General features: G+C 42.4%; 1 long non-coding RNA gene across 1 annotated transcript; it reads left to right on the forward strand.

The window, feature by feature from the left end:
- Positions 1 to 15,103: 15,103 nt before the first annotated feature.
- LOC125465336 (uncharacterized) lies at positions 15,104 to 26,867 on the forward strand. Its single transcript, XR_007250226.2, has 3 exons — positions 15,104 to 15,346; positions 15,790 to 15,919; positions 26,211 to 26,867. It is a non-coding gene; the product is annotated as an uncharacterized LOC125465336 (long non-coding RNA).
- The last annotated feature ends 480 nt before the right edge of the window (positions 26,868 to 27,347 follow it).

Below are 27,347 nucleotides of genomic sequence, written 5' to 3' on the forward strand. Positions count from 1 at the left end.
TACTACCGTTGCAGGCAAAGCGTTCCATTCCCTTACTACTCTCTGAGTAAAGAAACTACCGCTGACATCTGTCCTATATCTTTCACCCCTCAATTTAAAGCTATGCCCCCTCGTGCTCGCCATCACCATCCTAGGAAAAAGGCTCTCCCTATCCACCCTATCCAACCCTCTGATTATCTTATATGTCTCAATTAAGTCACCTCTCAACCTTCTTCTCTCTAACGAAAACAGCCTCAAGTCCCTCAGCCTTTCCTCATAAGATCTTCCCTCCATAGCAGGCAACATCCTAGTAAATCTCCTCTGCGCCCTTTCCAATGCTTCCACATCCTTCTTATAATGCGGTGACCAGAACTGTACGCAATACTCCAAGTGCTGCCGCACCAGAGTTTTGTACAGCTGCAGCATAACCTCTTGGTTCCGGAACTCGATCCCTCTATTAATAAAAGCTAAAACACTGTATGCCTTCTTAACAGCCCTGTCAACCTGGGTGGCAACTTTCAAGGATCTGTGTACATGGACACCGAGATCTCTCTGCTCATCTACACTACTAAGAATCTTACCATTAGCCCAGTACTTTGCCTTCCAGTTACTCCTACCAAAGTGCATTACCTCACACTTGTCTGCATTAAACTCCATTTGCCACCTCTCAGCCCAGCTCTGCAGCTTATCTATGTTTGTGTGTGGAATGAACTTCCAGAAGAAGTGGTAGGTGCAGGTACAGTTATGTTTCAAAGACATTTGGACAGGTACATGAATAGAAAATGTTTAGAGGAATATCGGCCAAATGTAGAAAATTAGGACTAGTTTAGTTTGGGGAAGTTGGGCAGCATGGACAAGTTGCACCAAAATGTTTATTTCTGTGCTGTACGACTCTATATCTTGGGAAAACCATAGCAAGGTGAAGTCTCTTTTTTTTTTAAGCAGTTAGAGGTAACAGTATCAACTAAATGGCAACAAAGTCAAATTGTGACTAATCATAAAAAACAAATTGTTGTCTGCGACTCATTAGATATGAATTTTTGCATGATCCCCAGAGCCTGGCATTGCAGCTCTATCCTTCATCAAATATTTGATGTTCTTGGTCTGGAAATAATAGATAGTGTCAGTTTTTGTAAGAGTGAAGATATGTTTAATTCCCCAACATTGATGTACTTCATTCCAATCAGTGCATGATACACCCAAAGGAGGAAAAGACAAGAACAGTACAGCACAGGAACACTAAGCCTGTGTGACACATGATGCCTTTCTAAAATAAAAACCCTTTTCCTCTACACAGACTATGCCCCTCTACTCCTTGTATTGGTTGCCATTGTATCTGCTTCTATCACCTCCTCTGGCATTCCAGGCACGTACCATGTATAAAATGTGGTCTCACATCTCGTTTAAACTTAATCCCTTTTACCTTAAACGATGAGCCCTAATAATTGACATTTCAACTCTGGGAAAAAGGCTCCGACTATTCATTCTATCCATGCCTCTCATAATTTTGTAAACTTCTAGCAGGTCTCACCTCAGCCTCCAATGCTCAAGTGAAAGCAAACCAAGTTTGTCCAATCTCTCCTTGTAGCTAATATCCTCCAACTCAGGCAACATCTTGGTAAACCTTTTCTGTACCCTCTCCAAAGCCTCCATACCCTTCCGGTAGTGCGGCGAGCGGAAGTGCACACAATATTCCAAATGCAGCTTAATTACCATTTTTTATTCTCTATGCCTCAACTGATGAAGGCAAGGATACCTTCATACAAAAGAAAAAATCATAGTTCCATGAGCATCTTGCAATAATTAGTAAAGAAAGGATTATCTGCATTAATTTTAAAATAGTTTTAAATATGCATCTGGATTTCTTTAAGTAATAGAAGGAGGAAATAGAAAGGGGAAGTTTTCAGTAAGATGCTAGTATATTCAAACTGTCAGCCAAGATTTTAGATGAAAGCATTTTCAGTTTGAGACAGAAGGTTGTGTGTTCAAGATTCTGTGCAGGACTTGAGCATAAAGCCAAGGCACACAATGCAGCGCAGTACTGAGAGATTGCAACACCATGGGAGGTGCCATTTTGAAAGTCTCAATACACTATTTCAAAGAGTAACTGGAGAGTGTGTATGGTGCCTTAGCTAATATTTATCCTTCAATTAACATCACACAAATTATCCAATCATTATCCTGTTGCAGTCTGAGAGATATTGCTGAGCATGAATTGGTTGCAGGGTTTCCTACCTTGCATTACTACCTAACAGCAGTTCAAGAAAGCAGCTCAGCTTCACTCTCGAGGGCAATTAGGGATGGGCTATGATTATTTTTAATTTCAAAATGTACTTTATTTCTATAAAAAAAAATTGTATGTACACATAGTCATAAAATACAGTTCAGTTCTGAACAGCATTATATCAAGCTCCTAACAACCCAAGGACCTCTCTTACATGTACAATCTATATTTACATGCATTTAGGGCACTAGGAGGGTCAGATGGCTGAATGGACACCCATTTAACTTTGGCAGGAAGATCTCAGTCTTTCCCCACTGTGCCTTGGCAGCAGTTGCCCCAAGTTTAAGTGTGTCCTTCAGCACATAGTCCTGGACCTTAGAAAGTATGCCAGTCTGCAATAAACGCCCAGCAAGCAACACTCACATCCCAAATGAACCTATAAAAAGACATCAAAATGACTTCATTGGCTGTGAACAACATTAAGACCTTCTGCACTCATGAATGGCACAGAGAAGTGTGAGTTTTTTTTATTTTTACGTAGTTACAATTTAAAATCTTGGGTTCAATATGAAGAAAAGCTACAGAGCTACACATGAGCTCATCTGTAGATAGGCGCTGCTTTATCTTTTTGTTTTAAAGGTTTATTATTTATTCATGTTGGGCTCCAGAAAGCACATTCATCACAAGCTTCCCAGTCCTTCAGCTTTTGTGAACATGGCATATGGACAACGGCAACAGAAAGAGCAGCCAGGACAGTCTAACAGATGTACTGTGAATAAAATGGGCCATCCAATGTAATTTGAGCTGCTAGTTGTATAAATATAGATAAACAATCCGGGTGGGGAATGGAAAACAGGGAATGCAGAATGTAAAGCGTGTAACACATGGCGCATACATCGGAAAAAATGATCAGTTGGCCAGGTAACATTGAAAATTTGAAAGCAATAGATCAAAGACTATTTAGAGACAGTATGCACAGCATTCTTGGTTAGCAACAATTCTGCTCAATCCTGCTTAGATGCTGCTTCAATGCCTTTCTTAAAAATTAGCGCACAAAGGCATTATTATGCAGCTCAAAAGAAAGCATTTATTTTGAATGTACCTTTAGAAAGTGAAGGCAATATATGTCACTCCCGACAAAGAAACCAAGTTCAAAATCGTTATGGTGTAATTCCATCCTGGCATCTGCAGAGTTGTCCAAACGTAAAAAAAAAGGTTTGATCAAATAACCAAAAACAAGGACACCAGATCATCACTATCATCTTAGTAGGGCCAAAGGTATAGATTGTACAATAATTAAACCACGTCCAATATTTGAGTGAAAAATCAATCATTTGTTGTTAATAATAACGTAAAACTGGATTTGTAACCATAATTATTTTATCATTTGATAACATAAAAATCTAAGAAGATTGTGGTACAATGTGAACCTCAAGAAGTGGAATTTTAAAGGGGCCTAAATGATATGGGCTCTGGTGGGTGACATGACAGAGCTGCATGAGGAGTCTATCATGGGCTATTCCGACATTGGGAACATCTCAATGCATCTTTTATGCATCTGCAATGTAGCAAGGCAAGTTTCCCATTAAACAGATCAAATTGCCAGTGAAGAGGTTGCATAGCTTGTGAAATGCCTCAGTAACCACCCACGTTGCATCATTGATATTTAGCTTCCTAGCTTACCAAGTGCACTGAGCGAGCTAGACATCAAGGATTCTTGATGTGGAAGTCAGAGCAGGCAACTAGCATTTTCACCTTGCCACTTGCCCCAAAGGTCAACTATGTTGGACACCAACATCTGCTATGGTCACGCTTCACAGTGGCACCAGTCCACAGACATTGGCGTTCAACCTGTGCCAGGCTCTAAGAACTCTCATGACTTGTCTCCAATCCATTTACAGATGCTTCTGCACTTCATTGCTGCACCGGCCCTCCTTCCAACAAAAATAAAGACAGAGTTCCCCTGGTCCTGACATACCACTCCATCAACCTTCGCATCCAATGCATCATCCTCTGCCACTTCTGCCACCTACAATCCGACCTCATCACCAAAGAGATATTTCCCTCCCCAACCCTATTTGCCTGTGGTAGGGATTGCTTTCTCCATGACTCCCTCATCTGCTCCACACTCTCCACCAAACCCACCACACTGGGCACTTTTCCCTGCAACAACAGGAAGAGCTACACATGCCCCTATGCCTCCCATCTCACCTCCATCCAAGGCCAAAGACAAACTTTCCATATCTGAAAGGAGTTCACCTGTACATCCTCCAACCTGGTCTATTGTATCCGTTGTTCCTAATATGGCCTTCGCTACATCAGTGAGACCAAGCATAGACTCGGGAACAAACTTGCAGAGCAACTGTGCTCTGTACACTATAATCAACAACACCTTCCAGTTGCTAACCATTTTAACTCCCCCTCCCACTCCCTGGATGTCATGTCCATCTTGGGCCCCTTCCAGTGCCACAGTGAACGTCACATACAAACTGGAGGACAACACCTCATATCCACCTCAGGAGCCTACATCCTGATGGCCTGAACATAGAATTCACCAGTTTCAAAATCTCCCCACCCCCTGCCTCATCCCAGGTCCAACACTCCCTCTCATCCCCACCTTCTTGACAAGACACTACCTGTCCATCTTCTTCCCCATCTATCTGCTCCACCCTTCCCTCTGATCAATTCCCACTACCCCTACCTGAATCCACCTATTTACATCCCACTGACCTTCCCCCAGCCACACTCCTCCTCTCTCAATTTGTTTTCTAACTCCGTTCCCCCTTCCCAGTCCTGATGAAGAGTCCAGACCCGAAATGTCAACTTTCCTGCTCCTTTGATGCTGCATTCTTCTAGCTCCAAACTGTATCGACTCGAATTCCAGCATCTGCAGTTCTTTCTGTCTCCAACTAAATTATTGTAATGTTGTTATAAGGACATGATACACTTAGGGGCATGCAATTGATTCATGGACTGTACCAGGCTGCAGCTCCACTTGTTCTCTTGCTGTCACAATACTCACCTACTCTGACCTTTCCTGGATGCTCAATACACTACCACCTTGGCTTGCTTTTTAGCACCTTGCCCCTCAGCCAGAAATATCAGGCTCACAGTACTATTTAGCACAGGCACGAAGCCCGGAAGCCGAGGGCAGACTTTGGTACCAGTCCATGGGCTTGGATTCCAACAGTCAGCCACTCGCGGCAGTCAGAGTCAGGATGCTATCTTCACAAGAAGTTGATAAGCTGAATGTTGAGCAGCTCACTACCCATCTTGACTCTTTCTGCCCTATTGGAGGCTGATTTCCTTCTGGAATACAACAGAGGCAGGTATTGATGAAGATGAAAGTGGGTGACACAGTTATTATTCTTGGTGCAGGTGGGGGGATGTCCCAAGTGAGTGAGTAGGGAGTGCAGATGGCACATAGGGTTCGTGGTCTCAAGGTTTAGGATGAGTGACAATGAGTCACTTGCTCATGTTAAGCTGGTGGCTCAATGCATTTTTTCTTCTCTCATCATATAAACCCACAATACCAATTAACTTTGTGTTGTACAGTCTGTGTTTTAACCATTGTTCAATATTGTTCAGTTTAGAGTTTGGACTGGTGCTAGTGACACGTAGGCTTTGGTCCATGTGTTTGAAGAGATTCAATGATTAACTTGTAAGTATTTTTGTAGCTGTGGTAATTACTTTTAAGAACAACATGAGAGATTTCCTAGTGTATTATGGGGTTTTGTTGTCAATGGGACAAATTGTCGTGAATGAGCAAAATAAGCACTTGTACATTAGACTTTCAGTATAGAAGGTCAGACATTGATTTATATTAATTATGGAGAACAAAGTTTTGCTGCCATTGTCCCAGAGGACTGCTCTTTCATCACAGAGGTAGTGAGTTTAACTTGAGGGCCACCATGTCTTAGGCAAGAGGCCCAGTTGAGAAGGTAGGATGTTTATCGTGGCCTTAGCCAGTGTGGGAATTGAACCTGCACTGTTGGTGTCACCTGGCATTGCAAACCAGCTGAGCCAACCAAATTGCCAATACCTACAGCTTGAAAGGTTTTTGGGTTTCGGTTCAGTTTTGATGAAATCCTGGCTGAATCTGGACATGTAAAGTAGTTGCTCCTGATGAAAGGATTTGATTTGAACTGTTAAGGAGTAGGTCACTTCTGTGTTAAACAGTTTACTTTGAAAGCTCCAGACCATAAATATTTGGTTAAAACCCTGAAGAAGTTACTTGAAGTTCATAACATCTCATCTCAGAAGCATGAAGGAACCAGGAAGAGGCTATCACAATCTTAAAATAGGCAACTGGAGTCACAGTTACGTTCGACCCTTTAGAATTGGTTTGATATATTAGAATAGAATAGACTTTATTGCCACAATATGCTTGAATGAGTGCAGTGGAAAGTTTGTAATGTCACCACTTTGGCGCCATCTTAGGTCCAGGGTACCTAGGTACAGATACTTTAAATGTTTGTTCCAGAATTGAAAAAGTAAAAAAAAAAGTCTAGCATAGGAATACAAAATTTCAAAAAGTACTCAAATTACTCCAAAATCCAGAATAAGATTAAAACGTGTCTTTAAAAAGTACTCAAGTTACAGTTCTTTTCCGAGTCCATGCCCAATGGGCTTCAGCACATGAGGCCTCACTACCTCCATGCACTGCACTCTGGCCTGAAACTCACCTCCAGATTCACCTCCCGGACTCATATCCCAGGATGGCCTGGGCTCAGACAGCTTCCTGTTCCAGGCTCTGGACTGTGACTGGCTTCTCGGGCTTATCTTCCATGCTGGCCTGGGCTCAGACGGCTTCCTGTTCCGGGCTCTGGCCTGTGACTGGCTTCTCGGGCTTATCTCCCAGGCTGGCCTGGGCTCAGACAGCTTCCCGTTCCGGGCTATGGCCTGTGACTCACTTCTCGGGCTTATCTCCCAGGCTGGCCTGGGCTCAGACAGCTTCCTGATCTGGGCTCCCTCCCATGATTTGCCTCCAGAACTCACCTCCCAGGCTGGCCTGGGCTTGGACTGTCTTTCATTCTGGGCTCCATCCCATGACTTGGCTCCTGGACTGGTCTCTCGTGCTGGCATGGTCTCCGACTCGTCTCTCAAGCCGGACTGGGCTCAGACTCGTCTCCATTCTCCATTGCCTCCAGGTAAGTTTAAAAAGTTAAAAGTCAGGGTTGTGGTGGAGGGGAAGGGAAGACAAAGTGCAGAAAAGAAAAAGGAAAGAAAGAGGAAAAGGAACTGGCGAAGGAGAGGAGCTCCAGCTAGAGCGTCCTACTCTGCTGCCATCTTTGCCAACAGTGCCTTGTCACGTGTATCTAATTACAGTGAAAAGCTTTGCTGTAAAAGAAAATGGAATTCTCCTGGGTGTGAGTACTGTAAAGAAGTGTTTTTGCTTTAATGGGATTTCATTTAACTGGGTGTGTCTAAATCTGTAAACATGTGTTATTTGTAAATATTTGGGCTTATTCTAATTTATCTTCATTTCTTTTGCATAATAAACTTTTGTTTATTGTTAAAATCAAATCTTCAGCATTGCATGCTGGTGTTTCAGTGAAAGAACACCCCATTAAACCAAAACAAAGTATGATCAATCAAGCCAAAGAGCTGACTTGTCCACTAATAACATTAGCTGGGATCATAACAACTTCCATTAACACTCCGTTGAGACTTCATTCATCTTTTCTCTGACACACACTGGTTGAAAATTATTGTTCATAAAAGACTGACCTAATTAATTATTAGTTTAAAAAAGTAAAGTCATCATAAGCTCACTAGACCATGCGAGAGAGATAACTGGTGGTGGTCTAACCTAAGAATCACCACACTTGGGGTGAGGGGAGAGATTGAGAAGGAGATTCATTTCTGGTAACCTCAGCCTGTGTAGGATTAAACCCACACAGCAACCACAATCCAGCCATTCAGCCAACTGAGCTAATCTACCACTATTTAATTAGCAATCCTTTTCACAAACTAATAGACTAACCAGTTTGAAATCCAAACTCTTAAAAGATGAAATTAATATAATTAACTCTCACATTTTTCATCACTACATTTACTCCATCAAACATTTTCAATAAACTTAAAGACTTCAATGAGGTTACCTGTTGGGCCTTTATTTTCTGTTGAGTTAAGGCCCTCAGCCTGTGTAGTTTGCCTGATATTATTCCAGGAAAGTAATTATTTTTGGTACCTTCACCAGTGTTTCTCTTTAACAATATGGGGAGACCAGAACTGATTGCGTGTGTACTACGTAGTCTAGAAGCCTCTGTTTTTCACTAATACTACTCTTGAAATGAACTCTCGTGCTTTGTTTGCACTGCATTATCTATTTGAAGGTCTAACATAATAAGGACTTTGAAGATCAAACAGGCCTTTATAAAAGTGGTGTGCTATTCTGGTTGTAAATCAAAGCAGTTGGAACATTGAATTGAAACATTAGATTCAGTTGGAAACTAATTCTAAAACTAAAAGGAACATTTTATCTTTGGCATCTGCTGATCATAATTGTATTATTTGTATTTAATTTCATTCCTCTTTAATAAATGTGCATTTGAAGCCAGCTTTTCTTTTCTAAATCAAACAACAAAAGAGCTGCAGAGAATGTAAATCAGAAGCATAAACAGACTTTTGTGAGGAAGGGTCAGTCGACCTGCAACAGTAACTCTGACTTGTTTCCACAGATGCTGCCAGAGATGCTGAGCTTTGCCAGTAATTTCTGTTTTTGTTTTCTTTTCTGTATATTGGCTGCTTTAGTTACCAACAGATGATTATAAATGCAGGTTTCACTTTTGGTCAATACTCTTCTCTTTTCTAAAACGAAAGCAAAATGCTGCTGTTGCTGGAAATCAAAAGGATGCTGGGAAAACTCAGCAAGTAGGTTTGGCATCATCTGCGGAAAGAGCTGAGTTAACTTTTCAGGTCAATGACCTTTCATTGATAACATTTCAATTAAACTGAACTTTGTTTCTCTCCACAGATGCTGCCTGGCTTGCTGAGTCATCCTGGCATTTTTTCATTTATCCCTCCCTTTTCCATTTTTCTTTTCTCTGAAAAGCAGGTTAACACTGGATTTGGGGGAGGATTGCAGAATGGATGGGGAGAACACATTTTCATTATCCTAAAAATCAAATCCTGCTTTGACTATATGACTCTCTGTTTGGTAATGAGCTTGAAATCTGGTTGGTCAGGATGCCCTTTACTTCCATATGTGTTGAACTCTAGCTGAATCCTGAATCTTGCAGTTCCTGAGTGCTGAAGGCATTAATTCCTGGTTAGAATTTCTTTAATGTTTATACATCAGAGAACCAAACAGAGTAACGAAATAAATACAGTATATATCTCAGAGCAAACAGTCTATTGTGCAACAGTAAGACAGAAAAACTCAATTCAATTGTATAAATTCAATTGTTATTAGAAGTGTATTAGTGTGACTTTGTTTATCTCCAACAGATGTACATAGCCACAGTGTAACATGGGATCTTCTGATATGAATTTACTCCCACTGTAAAATTTCTAATTGGAAGATTGCCTAAAGTTAGAAGGAACAGAAGTTGTTAAATAAATTGAAGGCATGTATTGCTGCTCTAAAAGTCATTTTCTGGTCTGATGGATACCTCAGAATCCAGGACAATAAGTGAAGATTTTGGGAGAAATCAGAGGCCTTTGGAATGTGGATGTTAGGATGATTGTTTCAAATTCCATATACAAGCCATAAGACAAATGCAGTAGTACTTGCAATTGCAAGAGCAAAAGAAAATGTTACATTCGGCTGATAGTTCAGCCAACTGAGCAGAGCTGAAAAGCTGCAGAGGTTAGAGGGCAAAGTGGAAGGCATCAGAAAGAGGGGTCAAACTAAAAGTATTAGATGATAGATGTCACAAGCGATTTCACATGAGCTACAGTGAATGTATGGGGAAGGCACAATGCAGCCGAGGATGACAAACAATAATCATGGATCCTCTGGCAGGCGTGCAGAGCTATAGGTGGAATAGGTAATGTGTGCAAATGCCACAAATGTCTCAAAGATATTAGTACAAAAATTATTTTTAGCCAAGGTATAATCTTGTTAAGAAGATCAAGTTGTTCTCTGGCAAGCTAATTATATAGTGACTCTCTTTTTATTCATTCATGGGACATGGGCATTGCTGCTAAGCCAGTATTTATTGCCCATCTCTAATTACCCTTAAGAAGATCATGGCGAGCCACCTTCCTGAACTATTTCATTCTACGTGGTCTGGCTTTTCTGGGTAGTTTGGTACAACTGAAGGGCTTTTTCAGCCTCTTCGGGGGAGAATTAAGAGCCAACCATATTTCTGTAGACTTTCACTTGCAGGCTGAGACCAGTAGGAACGGCAGATTTCTATCCCTGCATGCGTGAATGAGATTTTTGAAAAAAAAGTCACTCCATGGTTGTTTCCTGGTCACTATTACTGAGACTAGCTTTCAGTTCCAGAGTTATTCGTTAGTGAATGTAAATGCTACTTTCTATTGTGGTGGGATTTAAACCCTGGTTAACCCGGGTGTTTGGATTATTAGCCCAGGAATTTACTCCCACAGTAAAATCATTGTCTTCTCCAAACTGCAGCAAGAATTTGCCAGAACCCCAGACTTAACATTCTGACAACCTTCTGGGGATGAGGTAAAAATTTCAGAGAAGTCTGCTACAGAAGGCTCCACAAGTTATCCAAATGAGACTGGTGTGATGTGTGTAAAGAAGGGTGTATCAGAGGAATATTTCTTTGTTTTGACTTTTACCTTGACCCAAAACACTTAGGTGGGAACAAGCTATCCTAGATCTAGTCCTGTGTAATGAGATAGGAATAATTAATGATCTCTCTGATTGGTAAAGATCTTGAAATCTGGCTGGTCAAAATACCCTTTAGTTCCATATGTGTTGAACTCTAGCTGAATCATGAATCTTGCAGTTCCTGGGCACTGAAGGCATTAATTCCTGGTTAGAATTTCTTTAATGTTTATACATCAAAGAACTAAATACTGTAACAAAATAAATACAGTATATATCTCAGAGCTAACAGACTATTGTGCGACAGTAAGACAGAAAGTCAGTTCGGGATCCTCTCGGAAGGAGCAATCACAGTGAGGTCGAATTTAAAATACAGATGGAACATGAGAAAGTTAAATGCAGTACCAATGACATGTGCTTAAACAAAGGAGACTATGATGGGATGAGGGAGGAGTTAGCTAAGGTAGAATGGGAACAAAAACTTTATGGTGGGTCAATTGAGGAACGGTGGAGGACTTTCAAAACGATTTTTCACAATGGTCAGCAGAAGTATATTCCAGTGATAAGGAAGAACTGTAGGAAAAGAGATAGTCAGCCATGGATGTCTAATGAAATAAACGAAAGTATCAGATTGAAAAAAAAATATACAAAAAAAGCAACAAGTAGTGGGAAACTAGTATAATGGGACATCTTTAAAGGCCAACTGAAAGGTACAAAAAAAAGTTATAGAGGAAAGTAAGATAGATTATGACATAAACTAGCTCAGAATATAAAACAGGCAGCAAAAGTTTCTACAAATACGTAAATTGTAAAAGAGTGGCGAAGATAAACATTGGTCCTTCAGAGGATGAGAAGGCCAGGTTAATAACTGGGAATGAGGAAACAGCCGAGGCATTAAACAGTTATTTTTTGTTGGTCTTCACAGTGGAAGACGCAAATAACATGCAGAAAACTGATGGCAAAAAGGTTATAGCAGGAGAGGACCTAGAAACTATCATTGTCACTGAGGAGGCAGTGCTGGGCAAGCTAATGGGGCTAGAGGTAGACAAGTCTCCAGGCCCTTCTAAATGAGGTGATGAGGGAAATAGCAAATGCACTAGTTTGAAGGGTCTAGGCCCGAAACGTCAGCTTTTGTGCTCCTGAGATGCTGCTTGGCCTGCTGTGTTCATCCAGCCTCACATTTTATTATCTTGGAATCTCCAGCATCTGCAGTTCCCATTATCTCTGATACTATTTTAACCTCACTGCGAAGCCTCTTCCAGGGATGCCTAACCTGAAGAAGTTACCTTCCTCCCTCCGGACCAACCTCAGGGAATCTCTCTCCCATTGCAACTCTCTTGTAATCTCTTCGGCCTTGAAACTGCTCGACCATGTCCTGAAGCAAACCAGGTACCACAGCCACATCACCTTTCTCAGCACCTGCCTACGGAACCAGATCATCCCCAAGGGACTACAGTCCACATTTCAGCCTTCCCAATTTGGCCCCAACCGTGACCACCTCTACACCCAGAATATTCAGACCCTTCAGAAGCGGTTCTCCCTGCGAGTCCTGAAACAGACACTTGCAGCCATGCGCCGGCACCTCCAGGCACTGCAATCCAGCCTGCCCCAGCTCAGAGCCTCCCTCTCCCAGACCTGCAAAGGACCCCTGCTGTTTTTTATCCTCCGCAGGATCCACAGACTGAACACCCAGTTCCACTCAGCTTTACTGGACACCAAAAATCGTAAGTACAACCAACTCACTGGCCCCTGCCACCCACAAGAGGATTCCTGCGCCTCCCAAATCCCGACTCTGTCCCTGCCCCTCCCCCACCATGCACCCGCCGCCATTGACCATGAGGACACGGCCGGAGACCCCACCGATGACGTCACATCGGCCTCCGCCGGCCACAGAACTTCCGGAACCGCTGCTGCAGTCACCACCTCCACGTCCAGGTACTACAGCCCACACACCACCCTCACCTCAGCTGCTGCCGCCCACCCCGATCCTCCCACCGCCGACGGAACCCCGCCCACGGTCGACGCCGACGGAACCCCGCCCACGGTCGACGCCGACGGAACCCCGCCCACGGTCGACGCCGACGGAACCCCGCCCACGGTCGACGCCGACGGAACCCCGCCCACGGTCGACGCCGACGGAACCCCGCCCACGGCCGACGGAACCCCGCCCACGGCCGACGGAACCCCGCCCACGGCCGACGACATCATCGCTCCGCCCACAACCTCCACAGCCTGTAACCCCAGAGGAGACAGCCACCCTGAGCCCTGCCGAATCTTCACCATCCCCCCAGACCTCCCACTGACTGAGGACGAACGGTCAGTCCTGAGCAAGGGGCTCACCTTTGTCCCCCTACAACCACACATCAACGAATACCAGTCACGGTCGGACATAGAGCAGTTTTTCCGCCGTCTTCGCCTGCATGCCTACTTCTTCAACCGGGAACCCAACCCTCCTTCCACTGACCCCTTCACCCGCTTCCAACACCAGTCCTCCTCCTGGACACCACCCCCAGGCCTCCTACCCTCCCTCGACCTCTTCATCTCCAACTGCCGTCGAGACATTAACCGCCTCAACCTCTCCACCCCTCTCACCCACTCCAACCTCTCCCCCGCAGAACGGGCAGCCCTCCGCTCCCTCCGCTCCAACCCCAACCTCACCATCAAACCCGCAGACAAGGGTGGCGCAGTGGTAGTATGGCGTACTGACCTCTACGTCGCCGAGGCCAGACGCCAACTCTCCGACACCACCTCCTACCGCCTCCTCGATCATGACCCCACACCCGAGCACCAAACCATCATCTCCAACACCATTCATGACCTCATCACCTCAGGGGACCTCCCACCCACAGCCTCCAACCTCATTGTTCCCCAACCCCGCACGGCCCGTTTCTATCTCCTTCCCAAAATCCACAAACCTGCCTGCCCTGGTCGACCCATCGTCTCAGCCTGCTCCTGCCCCACCGAACTCATCTCCACCTATCTGGACTCCATTTTCTCCCCTTTGGTCCAGGAACTCCCCACCTATGTCCGTGACACCACCCACGCCCTCCACCTCCTCCAGGACTTCCAATTCCCTGGCCCCCAACACCTCATATTCACCATGGACGTCCAGTCCCTGTACACCTGCATTCCGCATGGAGATGGCCTCAAGGCCCTCCGCTTCTTCCTGTCCCGCAGGCCCAACCAGGCCCCCTCCACCGACACTCTCATCCGCCTAGCGGAACTCGTCCTCACACTCAACAACTTCTCTTTTGACTCCTCCCACTTCCTACAGACTAAGGGGGTGGCCATGGGCACCCGCATGGGCCCCAGCTATGCCTGCCTCTTTGTAGGTTACGTGGAACAGTCCATCTTCCGCACCTACACAGGCCCCAAACCCCACCTCTTCCTCCGGTACATTGATGACTGTATCGGCGCCGCCTCTTGCTCCCCAGAGGAGCTCGAACAGTTCATCCACTTCACCAACACCTTCCACCCCAACCTTCAGTTCACCTGGGCCATCTCCAGCACATCCCTCACCTTCCTGGACCTCTCAGTCTCCATCTCAGGCAATCAGCTTGTAACTGATGCCCATTACAAGCCCACCGACTCCCACAGCTACCTAGAATACACCTCCTCCCACCCACCCTCCTGCAAAAATTCCATCCCCTATTCCCAATTCCTCCGCCTCCGCCGCATCTGCTCCCACGATAAGACATTCCACTCCCGCACATCCCAGATGTCGAAAAAGGCTCTCTGATGAAGGGTCTAGGCCCGAAACGTCAGCTTTTGTGCTCCTGAGATGCTGCTTGGCCTGCTGTGTTCATCCAGCCTCACATTTTATTATCTTGGAATCTCCAGCATCTGCAGTTCCCATTATCTCAAATGCACTAGTAATTATTTTGCCATCTATCCAACTTCAATCCACTTCCCCTTGTCTCCCTATCTATTTCAGAACCCTCTTCCCCTCCCCCATTTCTGATGAAGGGTCTCGACCCGAAACGTCAGCTTTCCTGCTCCTCTGATGTTGCTTGGCCTGCTGTGACCTTGTTATCTCTGATTCTCCAGCATCTGCAGTTCCTATTATCTCTGATACAATAGGCTCCGCTGAAAGTTGTGTGTTAATTTCCAGAACAACCTCGGAGAAACATCTAAGGTGAATCACGTAACTGCAAACCACGAGCATGGTGTACTTTAACGAATGGACCCTCTTTATCTTGATTTAACTCTTTATGAAGGAGGTCCTTTCCTCTAAGTGTCGCTCCTTGCACGCATCACACAAAACGTGAAGCACTAATTGGATAGGTGATGCTTATTCTGGAAGAGAAAGGGCGCGTGTATGATGTCTGTTTCATCAGTATGACCCAGAGGTTTGAAGCACTGTCCCGGCCCAATCAGCTGAAATAAACATGCTGTGTGTGAGTTTCTGGGGAACTAACCGGAAGAGAGGGGGCTGTAAAGAAGGATGCTTTAAACAAACTCTATCCAAAGAAAGTGTTGCTTTTAGAGTCTGTTTCAAGGCAGTATTTAAAAGTGCCTTTTTGAAACCTGAAGACAGGTCTATGGTCTGGTTTAAATGCATGTGGCAAATCAGAAATAGAGACAGAAACTGATGTTTAGGGAGTTTTAAGGGGAACGCTCATGTTATTTTGAAACGAAGGTGGAGCTGACTCGCTCCCAGGTTTGACAAATATGTTTGTTTATTTAAAGGAAATGCCCATGGTTTGTTTCTTTTTGTTTCAGTTATCACAAGGTGGAGTTCATCTTTTTTAAAAAAACACTTTCTGTAGGTCATTGACTGTGTTATTTACGAGTTAGTTATTTGAGGGTGTGGTGGCTTTTGTGAGTTTTTTTTTCCCAGTTTTTGCCAGTTTCGGTGTGAGATCATTCCTCCTCGTTCGAGTCCACGGATGACGAGTGATGGACGATAAATGTGGTCTGGACTGCCACCTCCAATGAGCGACCACCTTCAGAAGTGAAGCAGAGGGAAGGTACAATAATGGACATGGTTTTAAGCATTAGGCGTTTCTGCGAAATTAGGAATCATATCGACCATCTGATTGGTCGGACCAGTGAATGAGAGTACAGGAACTTACCACATGTGAAATGTTCTTCATGGGTATTTTCCTAACTAACCAGTTGCAGAGATGTTATGATACACATCTACTTGAAACTATACACCCTGATTGAGTGAAAGGGACTGCATCATAGAGGCTGTCAGGTGAAACATCATCTCCAGTCATGGAATCATAGAGATCTACCCCCATCCCCACCCAGGTCATTCCCTCTATCAAAGAGAGAAGATTTTCCTTCTCTCCAAGCCCCTCATAATTTCACATATCTTAGTCATGCCCCCTCTAAATCTCCTCTGCTGTAAGGAAAACAATTCCAGTCTGTCCAAACTCTCTCCATAATTAAATCTCACCAACTCAGGCGATATCCTGTTCACTGACCAGTCCGTTCACGCATTCTCGTGAAAAGTCTTTGTTTGCTAGAGAAGTAGAATTTCACATGAGTTTGTGTGCAGTCAGAATTTTGAAACAAGTAAATGATATCTAAATATCATTCATTTATTTTTGCAACTCTTCAGTGGAGTATTTTTACTGATATTAATGAATAAATAATAATTTAAAATAGTGCAGGTGATTTGCTAGATATTATTTTCAATTTTGAGTTAATTGTGAGGGTGTGCTATACTTTTACTGGAATGTGACTTCCCAGCAATCAGTATATGAACTATATTATGACTGCATTATCATGATCCAATTCAGAGAGGTGTGGTTCAGGGAGGGGATTACTGTCAGCTTGATATGTTGAAGGAATGTAACTCCAGCCAATTTTTTTTTGTGTTGTCTCCCTTCAGTGTCTATTTGGAACTGATTATTTTGAATGGGTGTGGTGTGGCATTACTGCTATGAGGAGAAAATAAAGGAAAACATTTTAGAAATAGAGCAGGGGAAATGTTGGATCAACCATGATTCTATTGAATAGCAAAGCAGGCTCAAGATGCCAAACAGCCTACTCCTGTTCTTGTTTCTTATAGGATCTTATTAGTTTTGTGCCTTGCTGGAGGATGAACTATTAACCTCAGGTATTTACCTTCTCACCTGATCTCTCAACAGATCCGATGGTACACATTCAAGCACTAACCCAGTAATTTGCTCTTCAATAATTCAAGGGCAACTAGGGATGATAAATGCTGGCCAGCCAGTGATGCCCACGTCCCACAAATGAATATGTTTTTAAAAAATTGGTAATATCAGCACTGGAATGTTAAATCACCCTGTCCATTACAAATTGAGAAGCCAGACAAATCAAACATTTATGTCATCAATACGAATGCTGAGGGACATGCTTTAATGATTAAAATTTGGCATTCTTCTTTGAATGTTTGACTCAGACAATTACAAATCCATTAGATCATGCAAAAAAATGCATGTATAACACTCTCCACGACTTATAATGTTGTTAATAGCAGTCAACAAGGACTTGGAAGGTAATCCTGCCAGCACAACCTCTTTGACTTCCTTGAGGAAGTGACAACTGAACTGGACTATGAGAAGTCTCAAGCTATTGTGTAGCTGAACTTCCAAAGAAATTTTAGTAAACTTCCACATGAAAATCTATTTAATTAAACTGAAAAACATGAAGATTTGGGTAGATCTATGTTATGCATGAAACTTGGTAAAGAATATGAAACGACATGCTCTGCATAGGGGTGTTGGGGTGAAACAAAGGACCTACTGAGAAGTATCCATGTTTGAATGACTACAGTTTCTAGCCTAAATCATTGACCTGGATTAATTGACTAAATGCAAAGTGGTCAAGATTAGAATGAAACCAGATTAGAAAGAGCACCTTTAGAAATTACGGAATGAATTGTACAAACCACAAAAGTCAGAAGTGCAAGCTTAGACCAAGTTTAAAACAGATGAATATAAAGGAACATAGGAAGAGTAGAAAACCAACATGCATGTTCTGTGAAAATGAGGTATATGAAATTGAAAAAAAATCAACTAATCTTTGTTGATTTAACTCAAAATACGTCCCACTCAAAGCAGAGCAACAGCCAATAAAAGTAATAAACTGGTGAGCTACAAAACCAAGTCAGTTGAATGCAAGTTGGAGTTAGCGATCAAACAGATATCCTGTGGTCACATTGTGCCTTCAATATTGTCTAATTATGGTCACTATCAATCAGGAGAATTCAGGAGCTTGAACTGAATCAAGACCACAAGGATGCTCCCAATGCCAGAAGTTTGGACTATAAAAGAAGACTGGATGGCCTTCAATCTTTCACCTTAGATGTGAGACATCTTAGAAAAAACAATGTGATTGTTGAGGATATAGAAATGTCATGTTAAATTAAACTGAGTAGAACTGATAGGCAGAATTACCTTCGTTCCAAAATTGATCAACATGTGGCATAAACTTCCTGATACATTTGTGGAGGTAACATCATTGAGCCCTTGCAATTGGTCATTAAGAATAGTTGGATGAATTCAGCGGGTACTGTGATTCACAGCTTTGCTAACGTGACTCAGCTGCAGAATGTTGAGCCTTCATCCAAAAAAGGAGAATTTTTAGAAAACCCAGGTGAGGCAACATTGTATATTGATAGAGAAAAGATTTGAGCAAAGAGGAAACATCGCAATTGTTTGTCCTGTCTATACATTAATATTGTTCCAAGGCTGGATTTTGTGTGGTTTGGAAGGATCCTTGCAGCTGGTGTTCCTATGCAACCTCGACCTTCTAGATGGTAGCAGTTATGGATTTGGAAGGTCCTGTCAAAGGAACCTGGGGTGGGTTGCTGCATTGTTCCTTGTGAAGGATTACCAGACTAACGTAATCAAAGTCCTATATCTCGGCCTTGCAGCTGAAGAAGACTTTGATTCTCCCAGCAAACCTCCTTAAATGAACATTAGGGAAGCCTCATGCTTTGCAGACCAACTCATCCCCCATGTTCCCTTCAAATCGCACACCAGCCTAACTCAAAACTAAATTGCCATTGCTTCTCTGTTGCAGGGTCAAAATCCTGGAATTCTCTTCCATATACTTACATCCCAGAAACTGCAACAATCCAGGAAGGCAGCTCACCACCACCATTTCAATGGAATTAGGAATGGGTGATAAATGGTGGTCTAGCCAATGATAGCTGTGTCTCATGAACCACTCAAAAAGAATCGATCTGCATACAGTTCCCTGATTGCTTCAGCCTGGATAGATCCTCAGAGTAAACAGAGGCTTCCAACCACGGAGACTCTGGTCCTGTGCTGTTAATGTGTGGAAGCAAAATTGAAAAGATATTTCAAAGTTCTGTGAACAAGCCCATTTTAGTCATATAACTAGTGTTGCTCTACATTGCATTGAGCTCAATCAAAAGGCATAAAATTTACAGCAAACCATTAAACACACAACTTGAAGCAATGGCTTAATTTTGCTATTCTGCCCTTTAGATTTTAGCTGTGCTAAAGGTTACAAATTCTCTGCCATATATTATTATTTAAGCATATATTAAGCTCAAGAATGGTAAAAACAGACAAATAATGTGTGCAGTAATATTAATTATTCACCATCTCTAGGTGTGACATTTGCAAGATCACAGAAATTGAGGAATTATCCTTTGTGCGCTCATTATTTGCAGCTACGACTATATCCCAATCAGAAACAGAACCTACCTAACATCAAGCAGCCAGCAAAGTGAAATTGTGGTTGCAAGCAAATGCCACACGTCAGTTAAGAGCTGTTCTTGGTAAATGACTAATATCTTTTGAGTGATTTTCCTATTAAGACAAACAAACAAAATAATTTCAAATGAAACATGTACTTTCCTTTAGGCAAAATATTTACAAACTTGTTTGTTTTATCCTTTTGTAATATTATGTGAACAAGGAAGTCTTATGAGCATGGCTAAGTTTTAGAATCCCTACAGTGTGGAAACAGGCCCTTCGGCCCAACAAGTCCACACTGACTCATCCCCCTCTAACCCACCTAATCTACACACCCGTGAACACTATGGGCAATTTAGCATGGCCAATCCACCTAGCCTGCACATCTTTGGACTGTGGGAGGAAACCCTCGCAGAGACAGGGAGAATGTGCAAACTCTGTACAGACAGTTGCCTGAGGGTGGAACCAAACCAAGGTCTCTGGTGCTGAGTGGCAACAGTGCTAACCATAAAGCCACCATGCCACCCTTAATTTCCTTCATTTTTCCAAATTCCCCATGCAAAATCCCAACTCTCTGAATTGTGTATTTTAATGAAGGCATGACTGCGCAACAATTTTTACTTTTAAGTATGTACAGTTGTCATTTCAAAAATACTGATTTAGTTTACATCCGTTTGCTGGGTCAGGAGGTAAGTCTGTGGTTTGTTCCGTCATGATGATGATCTCATAGAAATTCTTGTCAATGCATGGAAGATAAGGGCAAGGATAATTTCCCAAACATCCCATAGCCATTTTCTGGCTATATTTCATACTTATAATTGTTGTTGTCTATATTGTGTGGAACTATAATCGTTTTGAAAATATGTTTGTGATTAAAGTACATTATTAAAGTGTTTTGCCTCATGCAACAGTGATGAAGGGGGTATTGACTTTTGTAAAGATTCTTAAAAGAAAGTTTTGTAACTATAAAAATTTGAGTTGTTTCTTTCTTATCTTGTGCTTCTTCGTCAGTGCGCATATTTAGATATTGAGATAACAAGGTGTAGAGCTGGATGAACACAGCAGGCCAAGCAGCATCAGAGGAGCGGGAAAGCTGACGTTTTGGTTATAGACCCTTTATCAGCTTTCCTGCTCCTCTGATGCTGCTTGCCCTGCTGTGTTCACCCAGCTCTACACCTTGTTATCGCAGATTCTCCAGCATCCGCAGTTCCTACTATCTCTGTAACATGTTTAGATATTGCTTGTTTTCTCAGAGAAAGTGGCATCCCCATCAAGCTCAACTTAAACGATGTACTATGCCTTACTAATAAGACAGTTCCTCGGTTGTGTTTTTGGATACATTGATCAGGGTCACCTTTTTCAGTTCACTCAGTAAAAGTATTTATACTTCTAACTCAACTTTTGAAAGCCCAGAGAGTAAAAAACTAATAAGGGAGGTTAGGCAGGGAGCTTTCCAAATCTTCATACTGTGTCATCAACAGCCAAACTCTTCTCTCCAAAAAACACAGTTTAAAACATAACTCTACGTCTCTAGTTCCTCCTGGATAGATTAACTGTCATTTCCCAAAACCTTTTTTGACATCACCATCTGCCGTGTGCTTGAACATAGGATCGTTCCCAGGTGCATTAATAGCCAACTTCTGCTACTTGTTTAAACACAGCACTTTTTTCCTAATATTATGTCTGTAGGATACTTTTAATCAAGAACAGCCTGCAATTAGTGCCCAGACCCGGCCTCGCAAAAAAAGCCTAAATTTTATTTGGACTGTTCTTTATTTTTCGCCATGAGCTGTTTACCAAAGTCTAAAGGTCATCCTCAGCTCACAATTCCTGATTTACAGTTCCAAGCCAAAATTAATAAGAGAATAAAAGTAATATAATGAAAAATCAACAAGGGCTCAAACACAACAGGAATGGGAGAGGTAACCATAGATTCTGGATGAATGAACTAAGATTGGCTGAATCTTCCAGCCTCGGATGACTGTCTGTGTGGAGTTTGCATGTTCTCCCCCTGTCTGCATGGGTTCCTTCATGTGCTCCCACAGTCTAAAGATGTACAGGTTAAGTGGAATGGCCATGCTAAATTGCCCATAGTATTTAGGGCAGGGGGTGGTTCCCTTTTGGAGAGTCAGCCTGACTCGATGGGCTGAATGGCCTGCTTCCACACTGGGAGTCTATGATCCATAATAATTTTGTAAAATGAGGGTACAGTAGGATACTACACCTTCAAGCTACTTTGTAAAGGTGGCTATTCAGATATGTGAAGTTTGCATAACTCATCGCATTGAACAGTTTTACTTTAGCACAGAGCTATTGTATAATAAAATGATAACATATAGCTTTCATTATGACTTTATAACAAATCAAACTTAGAGCTGTCCAGCATGGAAACAGATGCCCAACTTATCCATACCTGCCAGATATCCTAAACAAATCTAGCCCCATTTGTCAGCATTTGGCCCTTATCCCTTTAAAACCTTCCTATTCCTATACCCATCCGGGCACCTTATAAATGTCATAATTGTACCAGCCTCCACAACTTCCTCTGGCAGCTCATTCCATACATGTACCACCCTCTGCGTGAAAATGTTGACCCCTTTTAAATCTTTCTGATCTTGCCTTAAACCTATGCCCTCAAGTTTTGGATGCCCCCAGCCCAGAGAAAAGACCTGGGATATTCAGCCTAACCATGCACCACATGATTTTATAAACCTCTGTAATGTCACCCCTCAGCCTCCAATGTTCCAGGGAAAATAGCCCCAGCCTATTCAGCCTCTCCCTGTAGCTCTAACCCTCCAACCCTAACAGCATACCTGTAAATCTTTTCTGAACCGTTTCAAGATTCACAACATTGTTCCTATTAGCAGGGAGACCAGAGTTGCACGCAGATTTCCAAAAGTGGCCTAACCGATATCCTGTACAGTCACAACATGACCTCCAACTCCTGGCCAATAAAGGCAAGCATACCAAATACCTTCTTCGCTACCCTGTCTACCTGGGACTCCATTTTCAAGGAACTTAGAACCTGTACTCCAAGGTCTCTTTGTTCAGCAACCCTTACTATTAAGTGTGTAAGTCCTTCCCCGATTGCCTTTCCAAAATTTAGCACCTTATGTTTATATAAACTTCACCTGCCACTCCTTGGCCCACTGGCCCATCTGATCAAGATTCCACGTTAGTCTGAGATAACCTCCTTCACTGTCCACTACACCTCCAATTTTGCTGTCACCTGAAAACGTACTAACCATACCTCCTATGTTCACATCCAAATCATTTATATAAATGACAAAAAGTGGACCCAGCACCAATTCTTGTGGCACTCAGCTGGCCACAGGCCTCCAGTCTGAAAAGCAACCCTGCACCACCATCACCTTCGAGCTAGTTCTGTATCCAAATGGCTCGTTCTCTCTGTATTCCATGTGATTATAACCTTGCTAACCAGTCTATCATGAAGAGCCTTGTCAAAAGCCTTACTGAAGTCCATATAGATCACATCCACCACTCTGCCCTCATCAATCCTCTCCATTACTTCTTCAAAAAACTCAATCAAGTTATTGAGACAAGATTTCCCACTATAGCATTTTAAACGACAACACATTTTCAAAGAAGCTTGCTTGAGTAACTTTTGCTTAATATATAACTGACAAAAAGACATGTAAATGTAAAGATCAAAAAGTTTGAATTCATCTTTAAAACAATTGCTTGCACAGAAACACTGCTATCTGGTATAAAGCTGTACATTACTTCTCTAATATATGTAGAGTGCTGCATTCTATTGGGTGAATTTGACCTCAGAAAGGAAAGCTGTAAATATTCACCAGAATGGAAATAGGGCTAAAGGTCTTAAATTATTACAACAAGTTGAGTAAACTAGTCTAGTATTCTCTTGAATTCAGAAAAAGTAAGGCATGATCTAATTGAGGTGCTAGAGATGATTAAAGGATTTTATGGCAGACTTAGAGAAATTATTTCCTCTGATGGGAGAGGCCAGAACAAGGGGTATAATCTTAGAATTACAGCAAGGCTGTTCAGGGGTGATGTCATGAAACACTTCTTCAGACAAAGGGTAATGGAAGTCAGGAACTGCCTCCTTTTTTAAAAACCCGTTGAATCAGGTCAATTGAGAATATCAAAACTGAGGTTTTTTTTACAAGGCAAGAGATATAGAGAATGCTAGAAACGTTTAGTCATGGTACAGATAAATTGTTACAATCCCAGACCAGGTTGACACATTTTTATTATGATCTGTCTAGAGCCCAGCAACCTTTTTTGGAAAAGTAGGCAAAGTTTAAGATCAAGGTGTGTACCAAGAGAATGAAATGACAAGATTTCATGGCTTTGAACAAACAAAACTAAGTTTTACAAAGTTAGAATGGCAATACAATCAATATAAACAATTTATCTTCTAATCTCCAGAATTAGGTTGACGTATGTATGAGTAACAGACAAACTGTGATCAAACATCTCACAGAGCACAGCAAATCACAAATCCAGTTTAGACAGATACTATAGATTTCTCAGCAAACCCATAGACATTAGCAAAATTGTGGTTCATCAAATCTCATTAAAGATTCACAAGGGATTCTAATTCTTCACATATGAAGATCTGGCTTTGAAATTCCTTCAAAAGCCGTGATGTCATGGACAGTCACAATGACTGCTGACTTCTTTGTAGTTCCTTCTCCTTTCCTGGGACTGTACTCCCCTCAATCCCAGAAGTTGCATGTCAGCACCTGCTCACAGGTAGAACTCCAGCTATTCCACAGACAGCTGGTTTCAACAAGCTACTACTGTCTCGGGTCTCTCTGATCTCATCTTGCTCAGCTGTGAGAAGGAAATACTCTTTGTATTTTTCTTTCACCCACTGTCAGCTGCAATGATGTACAAATGGCTTATTCCATGTCCCGCTAACATTGCTATCACACCTCCCCCTGCCCATGGCCAAGCCCCTTTGTGAGCCTTACTCCCAGTAGTTAATTGTACCTACTGTCTCCAAGGATATTTTTGAATCCTTACTGTGTAGAGGTATCAAACAGCTCCTGAAACCTCGACCTGAGCTTTAACTGTACAATGCCTTCAGTCATCTTCTCAGCAGCCAAGATACCAACTGCATTTTTCCTGTCTTGAGCTTCATCCTTTTCTCCACACTGCTGCTCTCTTTCTTTCTCTCTCTAACTGTCTTACCATCTTCAACTAATCCTAACTCTGGAACAGCCCTACATTGACCCATGAAATTTTTGTGTGACCTGCTGAAACTTCTACCACAAGCCCTGAATGTAAGTAATATTAGAAAACCAAATTCCCTCAATGCTAGCATTTTCACAGCTTGCTGGCTTACACAGTACAAATGAATATGAGAGGAAAACAGGTTTCATCACATTTTCCCAATTCACAATGGTGAATGTTTCTTTACAATGGCTTTGAAAACATAACAAATTTGTCTAATCACAAACTTATAACAAATTGTCTATGACATAACATGGATAATGGATCCTTTAAGTTTGCTGTGGAACAAAATTCCTCAAAATTTTCCTTAGCTGCGTTGAAAGCCTGGACCTGCTCTTCCATATGACCTATCTCAGCTTGCTTGTTTTCCAGATTGCTGTCCTAACTCTCATTACTCTCTTTTCAAGACCAAGTTCCATTGGCAAAGTGTCAGCTTTTAATTCTGCATCTGATGGAAAATAAAAATATAGGGGCAGATGAAGGGTTAAATCTTACAGTGATCAGTAGGATGATGCACTGAATTATGGAATGTTTCAATAATCAATGAAATGCTGTACCATAATAGAATGAGGCGCCTGAGCATAGGTCAAGGGAGTGTAGAACAATGGTAGTATAACTAGGCGAGCTATTAACGGCAGCTTAATTAGTTTGATTAAAGCACGTAACTTAGCAAGGACTAGCATGATGTAATGGGGTCAACCCAAGGCGAAGGGCCATTGTGGCAGATGTAGTAATAAATAATCACTATGTTATCAATTAAGTTTGGAGGAGGAGAGACCATTGTGGCAGATGTAGTAATAAATAATCATTATCTTAGTTTGAAGAAGAAACAGCCATAGTGGCAGAAACAGAAAGATAACATAAACTAACAGCATTGACTTACTGCCTAAGTGTAGAAAGAAAACCCTTACTGACACCATTGGGCATGCTGGCAACCTGAGAAAGAGCATGATAACTGAAAATGTATAAAGGATAACCAGCCCTGAGGATCAGGGCAATCAGGAAACCACATTCTGATTGTCACAGCGTTTGGTTGCAAATAAAAGTTTAACTTCCTAAAGAATTCTCCGCATCTCCTGGTAGTTCCTCCACTACACATCCAACCAACTGTTTTGATTCATCAGTAATTCTTTCTCCTCTACAAGGCATTTTTCACAATAGTTCGTTGAGACTTCTGATATTTGAAGTCCATTGAGGCTTTTGAGCCATGTGTACAGTAAACCCTAGTTTTAAGTCAACTCTGTTTATTTTAAAGTTGGTTATTCTACATGGTCTTTCTTACCAGTTTACATTGCAATTTCTAATGTCCTCATATGCTATGAGCAAGACCCCTGATGGATTGATAGCTCCCATGGTATCCTGACTGATTTCTGACATTGTTTTTCAGGTACCTCCCATTGGACTGCGAGAACTTCATGATGGTTAAATTCACCATGAACAAGAACAGGTTATGCGACATTGTAACAATGTAGGACACACTAGCTATATCCTAGAACCGGAGGAACTTGCTGAACCAGGATGAACGCGGGAGTATAGATGAGTTGGTGAAGCTGCAGGGTGGAGACAGGCTGCTGAATGATTTAATTCAGCACACTTTCAGCAAGACTGGAACCCTTAGCCACATCAGGACTCAAAAGATCAGGCTTGACGCAGGGAAGGCAGTGTGGATATACTGCTGAAGATTCTGCAGCCACTGCACTGGGATCATGTCACTGGGCTCCAGAGCTATTACTTAAGGATGCAGCTTTTGGAATTAAGAAGTGGGGCTTCCCCTTGTACCATCTGATGGTGCAGGATAATGGCAGCAGGCGCATTTCTATGTTATTGGCCTTTGAGTGGTGCCTGACAGCTGAGATGTTGCATGAGACTGCAGGAGTTTCTTGTGGATTTCATGTGCTGTGCTGCCAGCCAGTTCTGGAGACGTAGGTTCAGATCCAGTCACAGCAGATAGAAGTTCAATTTAATTCATAAATGTCCAATTGAAACCTGTTGTGTTGGTAAGCATGAAACCATTGTCAACTGTAATAAAAACCCATTCAGCTCACTGTCCTTTTTAAGGAAAAGAAATCTGTCATCCTACATGTGACTCCAGACCCACTGTAATCTTAAAATGAGACTTCAAATGTCATTTGAAATAGCCCAATGAACCACTCAGTTGTATCAAACCATTACAAAGTCTAAGGAAAAGAATGAAACTGACCAAATGGTATTGACTTCAGTACTGGAAGTGACAACAGCAGACAGATGACCATCAGCTGGGCTCACAGTGTGATGCATTGTACCTGCTCAAAGCTGTATGTGTAAATACAGCCAATCCTGTTTTATGTCAGCAAAAGGAATTTGTACATGCATTGCACATTCCTCATAAAAAAGGATGATGGAGACAGCAAGAGCCAGCTGCATTCCCATTGGCAACATGATAATGATGGCCCAACCAATCAGCATCCTCTTCTCACGTTGTTTAAATGGTGTCCACTTTTCACAAGCCGGTCTCTTACATCCTAGTGCAAGACAAAAAGCTTCA

Source organism: Stegostoma tigrinum, chromosome 29, assembly GCF_030684315.1.
Source record: "Stegostoma tigrinum isolate sSteTig4 chromosome 29, sSteTig4.hap1, whole genome shotgun sequence".
NCBI classification, from domain to species: domain Eukaryota; kingdom Metazoa; phylum Chordata; class Chondrichthyes; order Orectolobiformes; family Stegostomatidae; genus Stegostoma; species Stegostoma tigrinum.